This window comes from Opisthorchis viverrini, assembly GCF_000715545.1.
Source record: "Opisthorchis viverrini unplaced genomic scaffold opera_v5_183, whole genome shotgun sequence".
Lineage (NCBI taxonomy): Eukaryota > Metazoa > Platyhelminthes > Trematoda > Opisthorchiida > Opisthorchiidae > Opisthorchis > Opisthorchis viverrini.
Window position 1 is genome coordinate 124842 of NW_008751841.1, and position 10432 is coordinate 135273.

Sequence of the window (10432 nt, forward strand, 5' to 3'; positions counted from 1 at the left end):
TTTTTGATATTCTTCAAATGAGGCTGCTGCACAAAGACCCCCTTACGTTTCAGCTAGTATGATATTCGAGATATCGAAATATACTTTCTTAAAGACACTACTCACACGTTTGCTGAAAATTCCTCGACAGCCGACGACCGGTTTTGCCCTTCTTGGAGCTCAAGTGAGCGAAGTAATATTGTGGGTTGTGTCTCTTCATGAAAATATACTATGGTATCCCGAATATCGTACCAACTGAAGTATCAGGCGGATTTTGTGCAGCTTATCCAGTCGAAGAATAGCTTAAAAGAGAGATTCAGTTGGGATTTCTGTGAAAAGCAGATTGATTTGCAAATGAGGATATTTGTCGAAGTCAAATGGTTAGTTGTCTTTGAGTGCACTCAAAGTAAAAATCACTATTAGATGCAACCCAATTAGAGCAACCTGGGAATATATGAAGTCACAATTTGCTTACGCTATTCTCTTGGGGGAGGTTGAAAAGACAGACATGAATAATGAGACAACCATTCAGAAAAAAGTGAAAAAGTCTGACAAGAGCTCGATCAAAGATAACCCGGACGAATTTTGGGAGGCATTAAATACTTAATACAATATTGAATAATAGCTGTCAGTTTAGATTCTTCTTCCTGTTTTTTTTGCAATTCAGCAATCCTGAAGAAGACCACTGCCGGTGACCTAAAAGTTGGTTGACGAACCTCGGCATATTGATGGTGTGATTCCACTTTAAAAGAACCGTAACTAAACTGCTTTAAAGGATGTGTATAGGCCACTGGACACGTACTGCTTGAAAAAAAAAACAAAGTGAACAAGTTCCTCTTCTCATTGTTGCAGTATTCAGGTTAACATGAGTTACATTAGGCCTGTTCACTATTGATCAACCTCGTCACTCGTACGGTGGTGATCTAACGTGTTGTACGCAATTAGTAGGCTGAAATTTGTATTACAAACGCAGGAACAGAATGCTTTAGCCCTCCGCCCTATCTCTGGCATATCTGACCACAAGCGTCCATACGCTATGTGACGCCGAAAACGTCATTCAGGCGGCTGAACTGCATAGTGTTATTCTTGTAAATGATTGATGCGTGGGCGAGACCACTTGTATGCATTCGCACGCGTGCCACGTTTCTGGACCAGCTGGCGCCGCATAAAACTATGCTGAAGTAGATGAACGAAGGATCAACACAGCTTTTTGGTCCCTGTCATTTTCCTGGATCATCCAAATTCATGTAACTTTCACACAAACAGCTGTCGGACACAAGGAATCGATATGAAGGTTCTGTTTCCTGTGAGGCGAAACAATAGCAGTGCTCTACACTTAGTCATAGAAAATCGCCTGTAGACGGTGCTTAACTGATTCTTTCCAGTGAGACATTTTGCATATCTTCAAGGGCAAAATAAGGACAGTAGATGGAATCGTCACACAATCTCTACTTGGGAAATGATGCTTCCTGTGGCCAATCGATTAGCGCGTACTCCATTTTCAGGTGCGTGTGAAACTCGTTCTCATCCATTCATTGAGACAAATGACCTACCTTCACACTTGATTGAATAAAAGTTGCTTTTGGGAACGGAACTTAAGACACACTGTCAATATTCTACTTGAATTTTAGCAACTGGTTCTCACATGCACAATCGTAAACACATCTTGTCAATGTTGTGCTTCCTTGTTTCATGAGGTTTACTCGACTTCAGTTTTACTACTGTTATTGCCATCCGTTTCTAATGTAAATAATCGTCAACATTAAAATTCGAGGGATCGGTGGGGGAATTTACATGAGACCAGAAAGGAGGGAAAATTTCCACAAGAGAGCGTGCTACTATTTGATTAACCATTCAGGTAAGATGATCTCCAAGTTGTGAAAGAAATATGATATCGTAACACACTGGTAACTGAAGAGGGGACAAAAATGTCCAATGTTGTTCATTGCGCAGTAAGGGCCATCGTGGTCGAGGTTCGTACATCAGACACAAGGTCTCCATTATACAGAGTCAAGTGTAGGATTCACTGACAAAGTTGTACACAAGCACTACTCATAAGTCTCGTACCTACCCAGGGAACTCAAAATGGTGAGCATATACAATGTGCTGACCGTGACCTGAGGAAGCCCCAGTCCAAGAGTAGCCCTGGTGGATTGGAGGAAACAGATACCTCGATATGAAATGATAACCGGTCCAATAAAAAGTCAACATCAGTCAGTGGTAGGTATGGTGAGATGACAGCGATGAAAAAGTCGTCAGCAGCCTACTTCAACCTGTCCTCATTCCACGCAGACATTCCGAGACTGTACTTAAGTCCATTACAGTTGCTCGGCGTTCAAGAGCAGCGATCAGGTCACTTTTGATGAAAAGGTAGAAGTTGGCTTTATCTCGTGGACGGTGCTGTTTAGATGAAAAGCAAGTTTTGCGGGCTCTCTTCCAGCCTTATTATAACAAGCATATTGGGTATCATGTGTGATCCAGCAGGACTGCTGGATATGCACCAACTTATCCGATCGACCACGGTTTTCACGACAAAGGATCGTCTGGTCACCATTCTTCCCCTCAGAAGGCTGAACCGGAGCTTGAATCCGTGGACAAATGGCCGGGGGAAAACACATTCTGGAAACACAAGCCATGCACTCACAAGGGAAAACACAACAACTCCCGTAAGCCGGTATTGTGAAGACCATCGGCTCGAGCAGCCACCATTCCTTTTTTGGTGTTCACGCACGTACTTTGAACACGGATCGAAACTTTGTAATCGCAAACGACCCTGTCATATGCATGATCGTTGACCGTATTCTGCGGTGCTCAGCACTGCGTAGAAAGCATTATTCTCGTAGGCTCCTTCCGCTGTGATAGGGTGGTTGAATTCAAACCTGGAAAATCTCACCGCCATGTTTTTGATAGGTGTGGATGCAGCTGATTTGGGTGTTCTCCGGTAGATGCAGCTTGCCACGAATAGACTGTTTGATATAACTATCCAGTCTTTCTAAATTGCTACGGGGAGCTTGATGGAGCACTAACGAATGTATCAACTTAGCTATGTGATCATCTGTTGATGCAGATGCATAGGAGTCTGTTTTATTCACGGAGCAGTTTTGGCAGCTCAGTCGGTGAACGCCAATTCCCCTCTATTTGAGAGTAAACGAGACGTCGAAATAAATAATCGGATTTTAGTGAAACAATGGAGTGGCAGGTTTCTCGTCAAAGGTAGAAGTTTTGACTAGAACCCCAGTCAACTGATATTCTCTGGCATCAAAGATAAAAACTACTACTGGGTGTTGAACACCACAACGACCCTTTCCACATCGGCCTCATCAGATTCAGGTCATTCTTAAGGACTAGCCTAGTGTCACTACACACGACAAGTCGTCAACGAAGGTAAAACCATCCACAAGGTGCTATGGATCATGTAGTCTAGCCGGAAATCGAGAAATGGTAGGCGCTTTATTGTCGGAGGAAGGTGGCGCCGTTTGATCGATGATTTTGGCGGAATGATCAAATAAGGATTCATCCTAGCGTGCCTTCGATTTACTCATGAGTAACCTAGTTTTCAAAGGGATTGACGATCTTAGCCAATGAATGAGTTTGAAGACGGCTTCCGATGACGTTTGCACAATCTGACCCCATATGTCTGTAGTCACCTGTTCCTGAGTACAAGGGATGGGCAACCGCAACGATATGTGGGCCTGTCTGTTTTGGGTAATGTTGCTCCAACACCGGGTTTAGACTTGCTAGTTTGTGTACAAATCACCAGCCTTAACTTATTGTTACGGAACTTTGACACTAACGTCCGTTCCGATAATTGGGAAGTTCCATACCCAAGTTGGCTCTTTGAACAACCGGACCATATTGCAAATAGTCATGATTGGATATGTGGTGTACCGGATAGTTTCACGTACTAAACTACGTGTGCAGTTTCTGGACATATTAGGTGTGCGGTAGTTACTGTGCGTTTTAGCACCTTGCGAAAGGACAGACTACTATCGGTCCCAAATAGTTTGTCGTAGCCTTCCATCGGTGTGAAGGACAAAATCATCCTAGAAGGACTGTTATCTGCTGCATAGCGCTTTTTACCTGGACTACATTAAATGTAATTTCAATGTGTCACATCAAATCGTTTCGTCTAGTTATGGTCCTAGACAATGGAGGTTATATTTAGTGGACTATTGCCCTCTTTCTCTCCCTCTCAAGGAACCAGATTCCTACTTTTCTAACACGACTGAATATTGGACATGGTTTTGTAGGACTTCACTTCAAAAACGAACTGAGCGTAATCCTTGTTATACTCTGCTGTATCGTGGGTGGCCGTCTATTGGTTACGCCTGAAATGAGCCTCTCAGACCACACGATAGGAAAAAAACAGAGAACCCGGGACACGGCTGTACTGTCAGAACAAGCATGCATAGCTTCTGCGTGAGTATATAGAATGGCTAAATGGCGAATTATGGTTATTCGTTTGTTGATTCGCTCCAGTCAGTGGCGAAATTTCTGCCCTGAACAATTTCAGACTCACTTCGCTGGTCGCATGCCGCCAAGCCGTGTTTGCTAAGCTCCGTCAACGTGCCTGCTATCCGGGAGGTTTGGTGCCGATGGTGACCTCGGGGCCGCGTCGTTCCCTGCACTCGTACTTTTCGTGTCTGGGTGCTCACCGACATACTCTCACTTGCTGAATAATCTTGTGTCAAAGCGAGAGTTGCATACAGTTAAGAGGTCTCCCTGGTTTTCAATATCCTACCAAATGTGCTACACATGTGCTGCGTGAAGTTTGAGCCGGAAAGTTATTCAAGCTATGGTAACGTTTTTAGTGTCCCATTATTACTTATAGGGTCGAAGGTTTGTATAGTGTTTCGTCACGATCTACATATTATTTAATAGACTGACCATGATACTTAGTGGTCGGGGCCCTAACCGGAAATTAGCTGAAAATACTCCCGGTCATCCCTCTTGCCAGTAACAACCGAATACATGGCAAAAAATTTCTCTCCGGATTTGGTGGTGCGCCAATGTTGGCACGACGGACAGAGCACTTCAGTCCACAGTTTAATTGGCCTCGTTCACCAGTGAATTTAAGGGTGCCAGAACATGTTCGTTATCTGCTCCTTGAGATCTGCTGCTAGTTCTAAAGAGCCGCAAACCTCCGGGATCAGATCAGTTAGCCTTGACTACCTTTAAGGATGGTGGTGATCCGATAGAGTGATACAGGAGCTGTTTTGTATAATCTGGGTTCAATTCGAAACAAATCGACTAAATTTTCAACCTTCACGAAGGTCTCTCATAACCCCCATGGCAGCGCCTTAGCACTGGTCAGGTTGGATTACATCTAGCACATTTTACTCCTTTCTTTTTCGCGATGGGCTAGTTTTGGCACATAATTTATCTATATGTATCCAGTCTTCAACTTTCTCCGCATTTTAGGGAACTGTCACAAGTGCCAACGTCTAACACGTACTGTAATCCTGGATATCGGAGTTGACCTTCACTGTCTTTATGGGTTACGGTTACTGAAGTTGTCGTATCACCAGGCCCCGGGCAAGCCTTCACCTAAGTTACTGTCTCCAGTAAACGGCGACATGGATTTTGCCTCCAAGATCCTCTTCAAAATCTTTCCCCCCAAAAAATGTAACCGAGTCATCAAGCCATACTCTGGCAGCAAACCCAATGATTTGGAGTTCGCTAATAACATCATGTCTTGTGTCGGGCGGTGTTTAGATTTGGACGATGGGTACGTAGTCTGGTGCTTCAAAATCCAAGATCATATTTAGGGAGTGGAATAAGCTGATAAATACATTCATTTTGGGTGGTGAGCATTCTTGGTATTTTCAACAATTTTGTTGCACTCCGCACAAATACCGGTGTATATATTTTCACGGAAGTCATGTTACGAAGCAAGAAAGCCAGAACACTATTTTCTGTCCGTAAACACTGTAGCCGGCACTCAAATGCTCGAATAATCTTGGGCACCTAGCTTCTCACACTGACTCGGTTGTTTCGCTAGAATTAACGGGTGTTTGAAATAAGTTGTGCTCTTATCCATCCAGTGTCTACTTTATCCTGCGCACACTGGATGCGGATGAAAGAAACAATGAGGAGAAAACCTAATTTAGTTGACAGAGCTGAAGAAATTGATGACTAAGTTGACCAATACTGAACGAACTCATCATATTAGAGGAAGGAGTGGAAGATATTGATTGCTGTCATCTGTTAACCGAGGCTAATCGAGGTTCAAGAGGGCAACGGAGCAATTTTGAAAAATATTTCAGAAGTTTGCTGAGATCATGGTACTGCAGAGGTTTTTCATTGATGCCAGGATGAAAAAAGTGGGCTTCTTGACATCATTAATTGGCACAAGAGTAATTACTGAAAATACTGTATCATCGAGTAACAAAATTAAACAAACGTTGTAACAACCAAATGGTATCTTCGAGTGACGCGTAGTGCCAGAACTTCTGGGAAGGCAAAAAGCTGGGTTTCCATACGGTTCTATTAACGCAAGACAGCAATTCACGAAATAAATAGAACTCGACAGTAGATACTCGTCCACAACAAATGGCCCACTTAAACTATAAAGGTACAATCAAGCAGGTTTTCACGGGAGACATTCACATGTGCATAAGGTTGGCCGCAAAATGGCTAGATTAAGTCAAGGTCAAGTGAGTGAGGTGGAAGGGACAAACAAATGCCAGTTCAGGTGCACGCAATAAACATAAAAGTGAAGAGGGGGGTCACAAATAGGGACGGAAGTACTTTGAGCAATTTCAAATGTAAAGTAATGGCTGGTGAACACGTTGTATCCCTCTGAAAAGTAAGTTAATGCGATGGTTGTAATATAGCAGTACAGGCAAAGGAAGATGGTACGGCAAAGCAGTGAGCAGTATTTGGTGTTTTGCATTCTCGGGATCCCCTCTAAATGCATCCCTCCTTTCCTAGTGGACCCACTAACGAAGCGGACGAAATCTCTAGGTTTCAAACTGTTTGTCGTCGCGATTTTATTGGTTGAATCTCACTAGAAATGATCTGAGACTCACAAGTTGCCGCAAGTTCCACACTCGTTACCCACGTCCCTGCCCCGAAAATACTCTCCACTGGTTGCACGAACCACATACCTAAGTGCCTACTTCGGCCGAAGATGAACAGTTACGATCCATCTCACCGAACTAAGCCTTCCGGGGCCAGAACTCTCGCTCATTGAGTGCGCAACATTGACACGTATTGATGTGTCGACGTACAGCAGCATGACTGTTGTGGGGTGCCTAAGAAATGATTGTGAGCCAACGTCATGAAACGAAAAATTGATAACGAACGCCTCACTGTCTATAGGCCTCGTGCAGTACTTTCACTCAAACATTTATTCTTTGCTATAATCGCGTGACATGAGCATGGGCTAGTGGCAATGAAGACCACTAGGCATAACCTGAATGGGCTTATTTCTACTAGCATATGCATATCTGCTTCCCAGATCGCAGTCGAAACTTTGTAAATGCACGGCCAGCACAAGTGTTTGCCCCTATGCCGGACTGGTTAGACCAGAACTGTTCTTCAGATATATATATTCTCAAAATGGATGTCGTTGTAACGCGGCTAGTCGAGGATTCTCTTATCATAGCTTAAACAACTCGAAAGCATTTGAAAAAGTCGCTATATATTAACATGGAAATGGACAGTACAGGGTCACATGTTCTAATGCAGAAATGGTGGGACTACTTGGAATTGTTCTTTTGTGAGTTATGTGCTATTGTTGAAGAGCCTATTTGTGGTAGAACCTGTAAATTTAGCCAACGATCTATCTTACATCATATGAACTACTAGATGTTCATTATGTTGTGATACTGGGTACGTTGTGATAACGCTGTTATTCAGAAATGACAGCTGATTTTCATTTCTCCTTCTGCACCAGGTAACTTTATGTGCTTACTTGTATTTCCTATAACTCCTAATTACCATTCTGCTGCGCATAAACATAAGAGGCAAAAATATAAAAAAAATTCACGTTGTCTGAATTTGCTTTCTCTAATTCGTCGAGTATAGTTCATATGCCCATAAATGCCTGATTTATCAGTCTGTCGTGAGCCATTATGGGTATTCTCATACATGCATGAACAAGAATGGCGAATATGACACAGGAACCACGAGCGAGTGAATACCTGACCTCAGCTCACCTGGTAGGGTGAATGAGTCAGTCATGGCATCACATCTCAAGTTCTACTCTGACCTAGGCATTTCAATGCTAATTCCATTGTGGATGAATAATTTTTTAGCAGTTTCCTCCATCCTGGTGAGAATCATCAATGATATGCTTTGGTACACTAGCTATTTAAAGTAGGTCAGTAAGTAAAAGTGGACAACATCCATTGAATATTCTGGCACTATTGTATCCCTTTCTCATTCAGCATGTTAATTTGATTTTAGTTTGTACTTATTGAGTATTCCAAACTTCATTTTATGGTATGTATCTAAACACTCGCAATTTTTCGACAGTTTTTGTCGCATCTTAGACAGCAACCACGCTGGTTGCTGCCGGTTTTAACTTTCTTGAGGGAGGCTTTTCAAAAGACTAACTACGAGGTGAAATTTTCTTGGGTCAATGGCGCTGTAGAAATGTGCTCCGGGTTACCGAATCAAAATGGTCTCATCTGTGAGATTGTAGCTGAAGATGGAATTTTATATATAGCAAGGTAACTGTTCTCAGAAATTCAGCTCAAGGAATAAAAATACCTTCATGGTCCGCTGGCTCAAATTTATCGTTGAATGTAATAAATACGTCTGGTGGTACGATTCCTGTTTATTTAGCCTGCCCATAGGAATGAGTGACCCCGATTCTCAGTACTAAAGGTGTACTGGAACATGAATTTTCAGACTAGTCTTTCATACGACGAACTAAAAAACATGTATTCATCAGTGGCTGACATCCCGGATTGGAAGTGTTGGGTAGCATTGGTCATACTATTAAACACAAGCGCATGTTGGGGAGCTACAGGATGTACGGGTATCTCACTGAAAGTCGTGGCATGAGGATTGTCTTCCAATAAATATTGGATTCAGTATCTTACTGCTGTGTGAGACATAATGTTTGCGAATAATGGACGATAGGCGGTTCAGGTACTGCAGATGCATTCTATCTTTGTTAGAGAGATTTGCTCCAACTTACCAGCTATTCTTTTGCGACTGTGACCCGGTGGGAGGATTGCTTCTGGTCAGTTCAATTTTTCCTTAAGGATACGCGCCACAGGTTGAACAACTGATATTCTTGCACTCGTCTTGATTCATTTATGAATGAATTGCCTATCATCTAGCCATTAGATGCTGTACGTCCTGTGACTGAATGTGTATGGCTTTCTTCCAGGTGTCCCTGTACAGAAATGCCTACAATTTAGAAGGAAAATAACATTTTACGAAATCACGTGAAGCCTGACCCTGTAATACAGATTGATTTTCCTCAGCTTATCAAATAATACAGAAATCGCTTGGCAATGCAATTCGAATCCGTGCGTTCCATGTGTCCTATCAGTGCCAGGTTGTCATAAGTTAGGGCTTTTGTGATTCCATCTACTTTGCTGTTTTCTCACTACTCCACCAGCGCGAAGCATGCGCTAGTGGAGTTGTGAAAACGTGCTCTTACTCAATGTCAGATGTGCGGAGTTTAAAACATGGAATAGACAGGAATATGCACTACCGGAGAGCTTTAATAAGAGCTAAACTTGAAATCAGTGCTTACCCATTTGGCGTAGGCTTAACAGAATAATTGCATCAGTAGAGGAGGATAGCTCTTCAAACGAGAACTATGTGAGCGTGAATTCTGCAGATTCAGCAGCTAACTACAACTTCCAGATTTCGTTAGCTTTTGACACTTCAGGATGTCATAAACTATTGAAAACTGCTTTACCCTTATCCAGTGGGGTTCCGTGTTCAATGTTTAGGTTGTTTGGGGTGTATCCCCTTAACAGCATGATTGTTTTTATCACGGAAGCTGGTACGTATTTGCTCTTCTTCCCATAAGTGAGATTTCTGAAAATGTTAGCTCACATAATCAGTGAGTCTGGCACTCACCGCCAAAAAGCGTATGCATCTGTTCACTATTAAAGAGTAGTAACCTTACAATAACACAAATTAAGCAGCGCCAGTTTACACTTCATTAGTATCGAGAGCAGAAAAATACGAGATGTTTAGATGTGGTCATTCAACAAAGACAAAGAAGTAGCCATATCAGTGAGGGTTTGACCATCACTTGCTGTTTACTGCGACCAAAAAATTGCCTATCATTGAATACGGTCTGGCATCATCGCATTCAGAGTATGTGGCTCTACAATACTCCTGAGCCTAAGCACTTTGTTATTAAATGAGATTCTACGAAACTGGCGAGCCGCTGAGCAGTGATGTCTGGCTCTAATATGTCGAGACAGGCATATTCGTGCCGAGTTTGGTACGCAAGGTAGAACTTTCCAAAACTTTT